At 39.7% G+C, this 8,334-nt stretch overlaps 1 pseudogene; it reads left to right on the plus strand.

Annotated features, from left to right (window-relative positions):
• Positions 1-382: 382 nt before the first annotated feature.
• Positions 383-4,521, plus strand: LOC137973510 (uncharacterized; annotated as a pseudogene).
• The last annotated feature ends 3,813 nt before the right edge of the window (positions 4,522-8,334 follow it).

Here is an 8,334-nt window from a genome sequence, read left to right on the forward strand (position 1 = left end):
TCTGCCCCTAAAATAATTATTTTGCTACCACTGCAAGTAGAGTGAAAAGGATATTCGAGGTAACTATGCAAATTAGGACGTGTTCATGACCCTGAGGAGGGGGTGGTGACAGAACAATATTCCAAATGAGATATAAGAGTGCTTTTAAGAAATACTTTTTAATAAAGAACTAACTTACTTCTCCTGTCTAAATGGCTTGATAAAACCCAGTTTTTTGCCCATTTTTGTGTATTATTAAAGACGTTATACGTTTTTGTCTCTGAACTAGTTACTCCTCCCCAGAATTTTTGGCTTTCTAATTGTACTTGGTAACCTCTCAATTTACCCTTGGAAACACGATGGCGGAATTATTGGTGACTTCACAATAAGAGATAAAGATAATATGGCGTTACAAGTGAAGAAACTTAAGACAAAGTCACTTAGCAGAACAGGCGAAAATAAAGAAGAAACAGCTTTAAAAGTTAAGGTACTTCGTGAAAAACAAAGCCAGTGGATGAAGCACAGGCTCCCCAAGCTGAAACTACGTGGTGTATGCGACAGTTTGTGTATATAGAGAATTGTATGGGAAAATCACCGATCGTAAAAAAATTGTATAAATAACTATCTTATTTGAAATAAAGTTTTCCTACCTCAAATGTGTGACCAACTTGTCTCTTTTGCCGAGTTTTGAGCCATTCTGACGCCGTTTAGTGAAGTGATCCAGAAGGCCGTTACTGAAATAATAGGAAGACAGGTAACTCCATCCATCGCCGGCTAGACCTCATTCCACAAATCGTTTTCTCCTCAACAGGAAAAGTCCCGAATCGCAATAAAAACAACAGTTTCATAAAGCCCAATAGATTTCACTCCAAATACGTGTGTTTCGGCGGCCGAAAGACTCGTGACGAACGAAAACTTTGCCTTAAAATTCACCTCTTCGGCTTTCCTCAGAGGCTTGTGACCGGGCAGTCAACTACGGAAACTCGCAAGATGGTTTCACCCTCAACTCTGATTGGTCCATTTGAATTTGACCGCGCGCTGGCAACACGACCGTTGTTGACTGCCCGGTCACAAGTCAACAACGGTCGTGTTGAAGGAGCGAGAAGCATCGAAGACTGCTACAAAAAAAAAATAAATCTATGAACAAAGATAACCCTACTCTTCCTGATGTACCGAAGTTTCAAACGCGTTCAGCAATGTCTGGTTGTTCTTCGGAAAACGCTGCAAACAGAAATCCTCATAGCAATCCCAGGAGAAAACCGTTGTATCCTGAACCACAGAGAGATATCAAAGTCTGATAACCCGCTAGTTAAAAGACCACCTTCTGCCATCGACTCACCACATAAAAGGAATCCTAGCTCCTCTCGGATGAAAGCAGGTATTGATAATCAAGTGAAAACTAACCAGGAGTGTGTGCCATCGAATTATGAAAATCCAAGCTCTGCAAGTGACACAAAAAAGCTTCTTTCATCAAGTAAACAAACACTTCATAATAAATTAAGGCCTTCATCAATGACATCAGTGAGATCAAATGTAAGTATCCATGATGATGATAATCATGACGGTTATCACTTTGGTGATGATATTAGGCATAGTGAAACTGATGAGCCGATTCTCCCTTGAATGACCCTGCAGATACATGTAATACTGGAAATAACATAATGCTTCCTAATGATAGTTCGAAATTGAAGACTCCTGAGTTATCTTCTGATATGCTGAATGCACTACCAGACACTGCTACGGAGAGGCTCAAGGTGACATTACAACCCTCTATTGGTCATAAACCAGGTCAGCGGAATGTTAGTGACGACGGTGAATCAGTATTGCCAGTCACCCTTTGTGAAAAACATATGACAGGGCCCAAACACACGCCAATAGCTGCTATACCCTGTGGACACACATATTACAAGACTTGCATAGGTGATTTTAAAAAATGCCCAACATGTCATACAGTAGTGAGGTCAGCAGCAGTCAATACCGTAATCCAAGGAATTATCAAAGATTTTAAAGATCAAAGGAACAAGAAAGACTACAAAAGATGGAAGAACAAACGAGGCAGCATGTGGATGAATATCAGTCGTTAGTTCTGAGATGTAATGCTTTAAATGGTACGTTCAGTTCAATTGGAAACTTGGAATCTGCAGTAGGAAGCATCCTAATTTGCTTTTTTTTTTTTTTCTTTCGAATTCAAAATCAAGGCATGATGATGGGTGTTACACCTGTAGGTGCTCTGCAGCTTATAGGAGATTTGTTTGTTAGTTGCAGCTGTACAAATATATTATAGTTTAGGCAAAGTTAAAACTAAGACAATGCATTGGTTTTGCCTGGATGGGATATTTGGGGGGACTCCAAGGAGGTTTGCAGGGGCAAAAGCCATGTGCTAAAATTGAGGACTATTAATTACTATTGTTATTGTTATTGCGCATAAGTTCTGCACATCTCGATATATTCAGACCTCCTATGGGCTGATGCTTATTAATACAGGGATATTTTTTCGCTGTTCAAAACTATATATGCGAAGAAAGCAGAACTTAGCAAGTGCTCTTGGTATCCACAAAGAAAATTGGGGATAACTATGCATTTTCCAGTGATAACTAAACTTCAATTTGGAAAAGATCGCCATACATTGCTTTGTATTTCAAGGCTTTTTACAAATATTGTTGATTAATTATCTTCCAAAAATGCATGGTTACCCCCAATTTTCTTTTTGGATTTCAATAACACTTGTCCAGATCTGCTTTTCCCGCATATTCCGTAAACCGCGCAAAAATACCTTTGAATTAGTAGACACCGTCCTTAATCAGTTGAGTGTACTTGCGTCTTTTCCCTCCTTCCCTGCTATATTTTGGGGTAAGGATAAATTTCACACACTGGTTTTTCTCAGTGATGTGTTGACAGGGTCTTGGGAGGTGGACTGTGGCTCGGTTGCCATGGTGACCTCCTTGCTGCTGAGGAGAGTGCTGCTTCCTCTCTTGCTACCTTAACAGGACGTACATGTACATACCCTCCAATAAACTGGTGTAGCATTTTAATTTTTCATTTAATTGGTTCTATTATTTAATCCTTTATTTTAGTTCCCTGTAAAAGTAGCAATAATGTATTTGTTAACAATCAATTTGATACCCTAAGTCCCAAGGACACACCATTGTCTTGGTTGGAGGGACATGTCTCCCCCTCCTAACCCTAATCCTACCCCCTCCCCCCTCCCCTCCCCTCCGATCCCCTCCCCTCCCCCCTTCCCTCCCTTTTCAATTTCAAAAGAGTTATTTCTGATTAATAGGATGATAATAACTACATCAAAAGTAAAAATAAAGTCAACCACTCATTGTATGTGGAGATATTGAAAGCTTCTAGCTGTAACTATGATCAGGGTGAAGTTAGACAATTTAATTTCGGACAAGGTGGAGAGTATTCTTAATTATATGGAAGCATGAGCCAATGAAGGGGAATCTCTGTCTCCACTAATTCCTGAGTCCTGAGGCGTTCTATAAATAAATCTACTCGAAAAAGGGTTGATTCCTATGCCAAGAATGGGAGATAGAGACTCTGCTTAATGAGCTCCTGATGGAAGTGGTAACAGGAGATCTCCTGGATGAGTGTACTCATCCATTTGATTTTTTTAGGGAAAATCAGGGGCACCCAAAGAGAATATAGTTCAAAACCACTTAAACATAGCATTGTTAAACGTATTTAGGTATTTAAACGGTAGATATAGGCATATTTTTATCCCCTAATTTTTTTTTGTGTTCGGATTTCCTAGCTGAAAATCTAGTGATCCGAAAACTATAGGGATCAAAGCTTACCTTTTCGAAAATTTCAGCCAGACAAAAGGCTCCCGAAAATTCTAGGTGACCTATTTAGGGTGAAAATCCGTTGAAAGTGGGTAATTATACCATTTTTTCGGATGTTCGAAAATCCTAGGAGAGGCAGGCAAGCAAGAAATTTTAGAACAAATGTTCAAATGTTCCGAAAATTCTAGATCTCAAATCGTCTTCCGAACAGATATTTTCCGAAAATTGACGTTGGGTTCCCCTGGAAAATGTTTGTTTACAATTTTCTGCCCACGTAAAAATCCCGTAAGTTAAATTAGCAATGTCCTTGCTTATTTTTTTTAGATGAGGCTGAGAGTATTCTCAGCAATATGGAAGGGTTGACGGAACTACTTCTGGACGAGAAGAAATTGATCAAGAAACTGGAAATGGATAAAGGAGAATTGAAAGAGAAGATCAACCGTCTACAAAGTCAGCTTGATGCTATCAAGGTGAAGGAAGAAGATTGCCAGAACCGATGCCAGGAACTGGAAATCAGATACACCGAAGAAAAGGAGAGGCTCTCGTTAATTGAAGACACTGTGCAGCGGATTGGAAAGAACAAAGAGAGAGTCAAGATGATGGTGCACAATTTTGAACCTTCATTAAACCTGGATGATTATGAATAGCTTTTCTCTGAGTTCTTTCAATTCTTTTAATGACATATTTTGGAAAATTTGTTGAATGTGTTTCAAGATTTTTCAATGTAGTGCGTATGCAATTCTTATCTGCACAACTTGAGGGTTTAGCAGAAAATTGTCCTTCTAAACTTCTTGGAGTGAACATGTGAAAAAGATATGGCAGAGAGAGCTCGCAATTTACGAAAAGTGAGCTGTTTTCCCTTTTAACTTGTCTTCACTAGAGACGATTAAATATTATTAAAACTCTGGGAGACACCATTGTCCTGGCATTGGGAAGGCTCACCTCCGGTTGCCGTACGACAGCAACGGCGACGACAACTTTACCTCAAAATATAACTTTGAACTATGGTAAGTTTCTCGCGGTTAGGCCATCTCGCTCGCGTCGTAGAATGTGGGCGAAGTATGCTAAAATGAATTGGTATGAGTGGTTTCAGAAATAAAAATGAAGACTGAAAGATTCACATTTGTACGCTCGCGTTGTCAGCAAAACCTCAAATTTGGTGATTTCACGTCGTTTCTGTGCAGAGGACCGCACGATTACTTTTCCTCTTTTAACCAATGATATTCTTTTTTCGTGGCGTTCTCGTTAAAACGGGGAGCTTAAGCACGCGCGTTTTTGAGGCGTGGAACGGCAACCAGAAGTGAGCTGTTTACCCTTTTAACTTTTCTTCACACAATTACATTTACATTGCTAAGTATCATTTCTCCATTAGAGACGATTAGTAAAAAAAATGTGGGTACCCGAAAATCCCAGACACGCGAAATGTTCTCTTCCCGTTGCCGTCCGCGTCTCAAAAACGCGCGTGCTTAAGCTCACTAGTAATCTTGAGCACACAAGGTTTTTGAGACGCGGACGGCAAGCAACCGGAAGTAAACATTTCGCGGCATGTCAATACAGTAGTGTCTCCTAGAGTTTTAAACTAATCAACTGTAATAGTTAAAAGATACTTAAAAATAGAAATGTGGTAGTGCTTAAAGAAGCAAAAAAGAAAACAGATCACTTCCGGTTGCCGTCCGCGTCTCAAAGGCGTCTCGTGCTTAAGCTCCTTATTAGGGAATTAGAGAGTTTAAGCACGCACGTTTTTGAAACGCTGGCCAGAACCGGAAGAGAATATTTCGCGTGCCAGGGCAGTGGTGTCCTCCAGATTTTTATACTTATCATCTCTAATAGAGAAAAGATGTAAATGTGTTTGTGTGAGGACAAGTTAAAAGGGAGACAGCTCACTTATGGTTGCCATCCCTATTAAGCTTCTACGGCAACGGAGACGTCACTTCAAAACAGATCTTTGTGATTATTCCATCTTGTTTTCGTTGTGCAATATAAGCGAGGTGTCCTTTAACTGACTAATAAAAGAGTTCGTCCCCAAAGAATCTGCAATGCTGCATCGATAAGGAGTGAACTCCTTTAAAGCCTGGTTTTCACTAGCGATGCAAGCAGAACAAGTGCAAACATAACTAGCTTATGCTAAGTGAAAACGAACGTCGACATAAGCTTCAAAATCAACCGCGGAATCCGCCATTTTGTTCAAATGCTCAGATGCCGGGAATCTGGAGCAAGTGCTTCAATTGGCCAGACATAGCAAATTCCTTGTGCTTGTGCTGTGTTTCGTTTTCACACAACGCAAGCAAAAGCAGAAGCGCAAGCACAAGGAAATGCTCTCTATCGTCCCATGCCATCTATCGTCCAGTGCCATCTCGGCTACGCAACCCAAGTATGGTCACCACAGTCCATTGGCCTACTTAAACCAGTTGAAAACGTGCAGCGCCGTGCAACAAAACTAACTTTGAAGCTCCCTTTCCGTTGTGATGTAACCTATAACACCCGCCTCCAACTAACAAATCTGTTACCCATCTCATACTGGCATGAATATTTGGACATGGTTTTTTTCTACAAAGCTGTTAATAACTTAGTTTTCATAGACAGTGAAGCTTTACCTGTAACTAGACAATTTGCGAGATCTACTAGGACATCGAGCAGCAGTGCTATTACTTATATTCCTAACCGAAGTAGAACTGTTACCTATCAACGTTCATTTTTCATACGCGCGTGCCGCACATGGAATGTCCTCCCCGCTGAGCTATGCACAAGTCACATCCCTCTAGCTTCATTTAAAAGTTTATTACTTCAATATTATAAAAAGGCTCTGAACTTGTACGACGTTGACGACATTAGAACCTGGAGAACAATCTGTCCAAGGTCACAACACAGCGAGGTCTCTCCTATGCCTTCTAACGTGCTGCTTTTAGCAATTTGGACTTCCGCTTTGTTTCCTCTCAAGTTTCATGCTTACATATTAGTAGCTTTAGATATTAAGTAATTTTTATATAAATAATTAACGAGGGATCCACTGTAATTGGCTATGCTGTAGTGGTCTCCCGCCTAATATATATATATTTTTTCTACCTTTTACTTATATATATATATATATATATATATATATATATATATATATATATTGTATTCCAGTTAGGCAAAGCTAAATAAATAAATGGAAATATTTTGATCCTTGTGCTTGCGCATGCGCCTGTGCTTATGCTTGCGTCAACCCCGTTTCACGATGAAATAAGCGCTCTTATGTTTGAACTTGTGTTAGTGCTTGTGTCGCTAGTGAAAACCAACCAGGCTTCAGCATCAGCCCTTCGCTCTGACGATGGGCTTTGCGCTCGAAACAAAAAATATGCATGGTTCGTACAGGTCATGGAAAACCTGGAAAATCATGGAATTGAAGTATTTCAGTTTCCAGGCCTGGAAAGTCATGGAATTTAATTGTCGGGCATGGAAAGTCGTGGAAAATTATAGTTACGTGTGGTACGTAAATTATTGCAGAAGTGGAAGCAAGGACAAAATAAAATGCAGACGAATTATGTCAGAAAATGCCCCAAAAACAAGGATGATTTTGACAATTTTCGAAACTGGCAGCTCAGTAAACTTTAGGTCATGGAAAACTGAAAAAAGTCATGGAAAAGGTCATGGAAAGTCAAGGAATTTGAAAAACTCTTGAGAGTACGAACCCTGGCAGGCCAAGTTGTTCGGTTTGTGATAAAAGCACCACGCAACTTGGCCAGATTACTATGTTCAACAAAACAATAATTTTGTGATAGGGGGCCAAGCAAAATGGGCTCTAAGAATTGAGTATTGCATTTTAATTGTGCATGTTCCAAAATGGTCGTAAGTGAAAACCAGACTTTTCTCAATTGCAACCTGTTACCGATAAGCTCATCTGCTAGTTGTGACACCAAACTATATCACATGATTTGTCATGTGAACGGGGGATTCTCATTATTTTACCACGCAAACTTCTGTGCAAGAGACCCATAAACGATTTGAAAGGTAATCACAAAAAAGTGAATCTTGCTAAATACGGAGTTGAAGAGCTACGACGCGACGGTAACGAAAACGTCATTTAAAATTGCAAGTTCAGGTTTATTAATTCTTTTTTTCGTGATTATGTTTGTCTAACTTCTAAAAACTAGCTCAACTTTCCAGAAACTGAATTAGGAGGTGCAGTGTTGAAGTTACGGCAGAAAATTCAAATTCGCTGGCTTGTGTTCACGTTCTTCGTAAAACTTGAAAACTGGTCATTTTACGTCGCAGATGTGCCGAAAACGTGAAAGAATTGTACAAAAATTAATAAATGCACGTGCACAGCGTGCAAGTTATTGTTTTTGCTCATTAAATATGCAAAATTTGTGACGTTTTCTTTGCCATCGCATCGTTGATCTTAAACTCTCTAAAGTCTTTTACACGCCGATGTCACGGCGGCCATGTTGAGGAGCAAAAAAAAATTAAAGAAATATCAGCTGTGTTGGAGGAGTGGAATATTCTTGTGGGAGCTGAAAATTTTTATGATAATTAGTTTGCAAATCAATGGCAGATGGACACACAAAAACACTATGATTTTGAT

Source organism: Montipora foliosa, chromosome 10 (assembly GCF_036669935.1).
Source record: "Montipora foliosa isolate CH-2021 chromosome 10, ASM3666993v2, whole genome shotgun sequence".
Classification (NCBI taxonomy): domain Eukaryota; kingdom Metazoa; phylum Cnidaria; class Anthozoa; order Scleractinia; family Acroporidae; genus Montipora; species Montipora foliosa.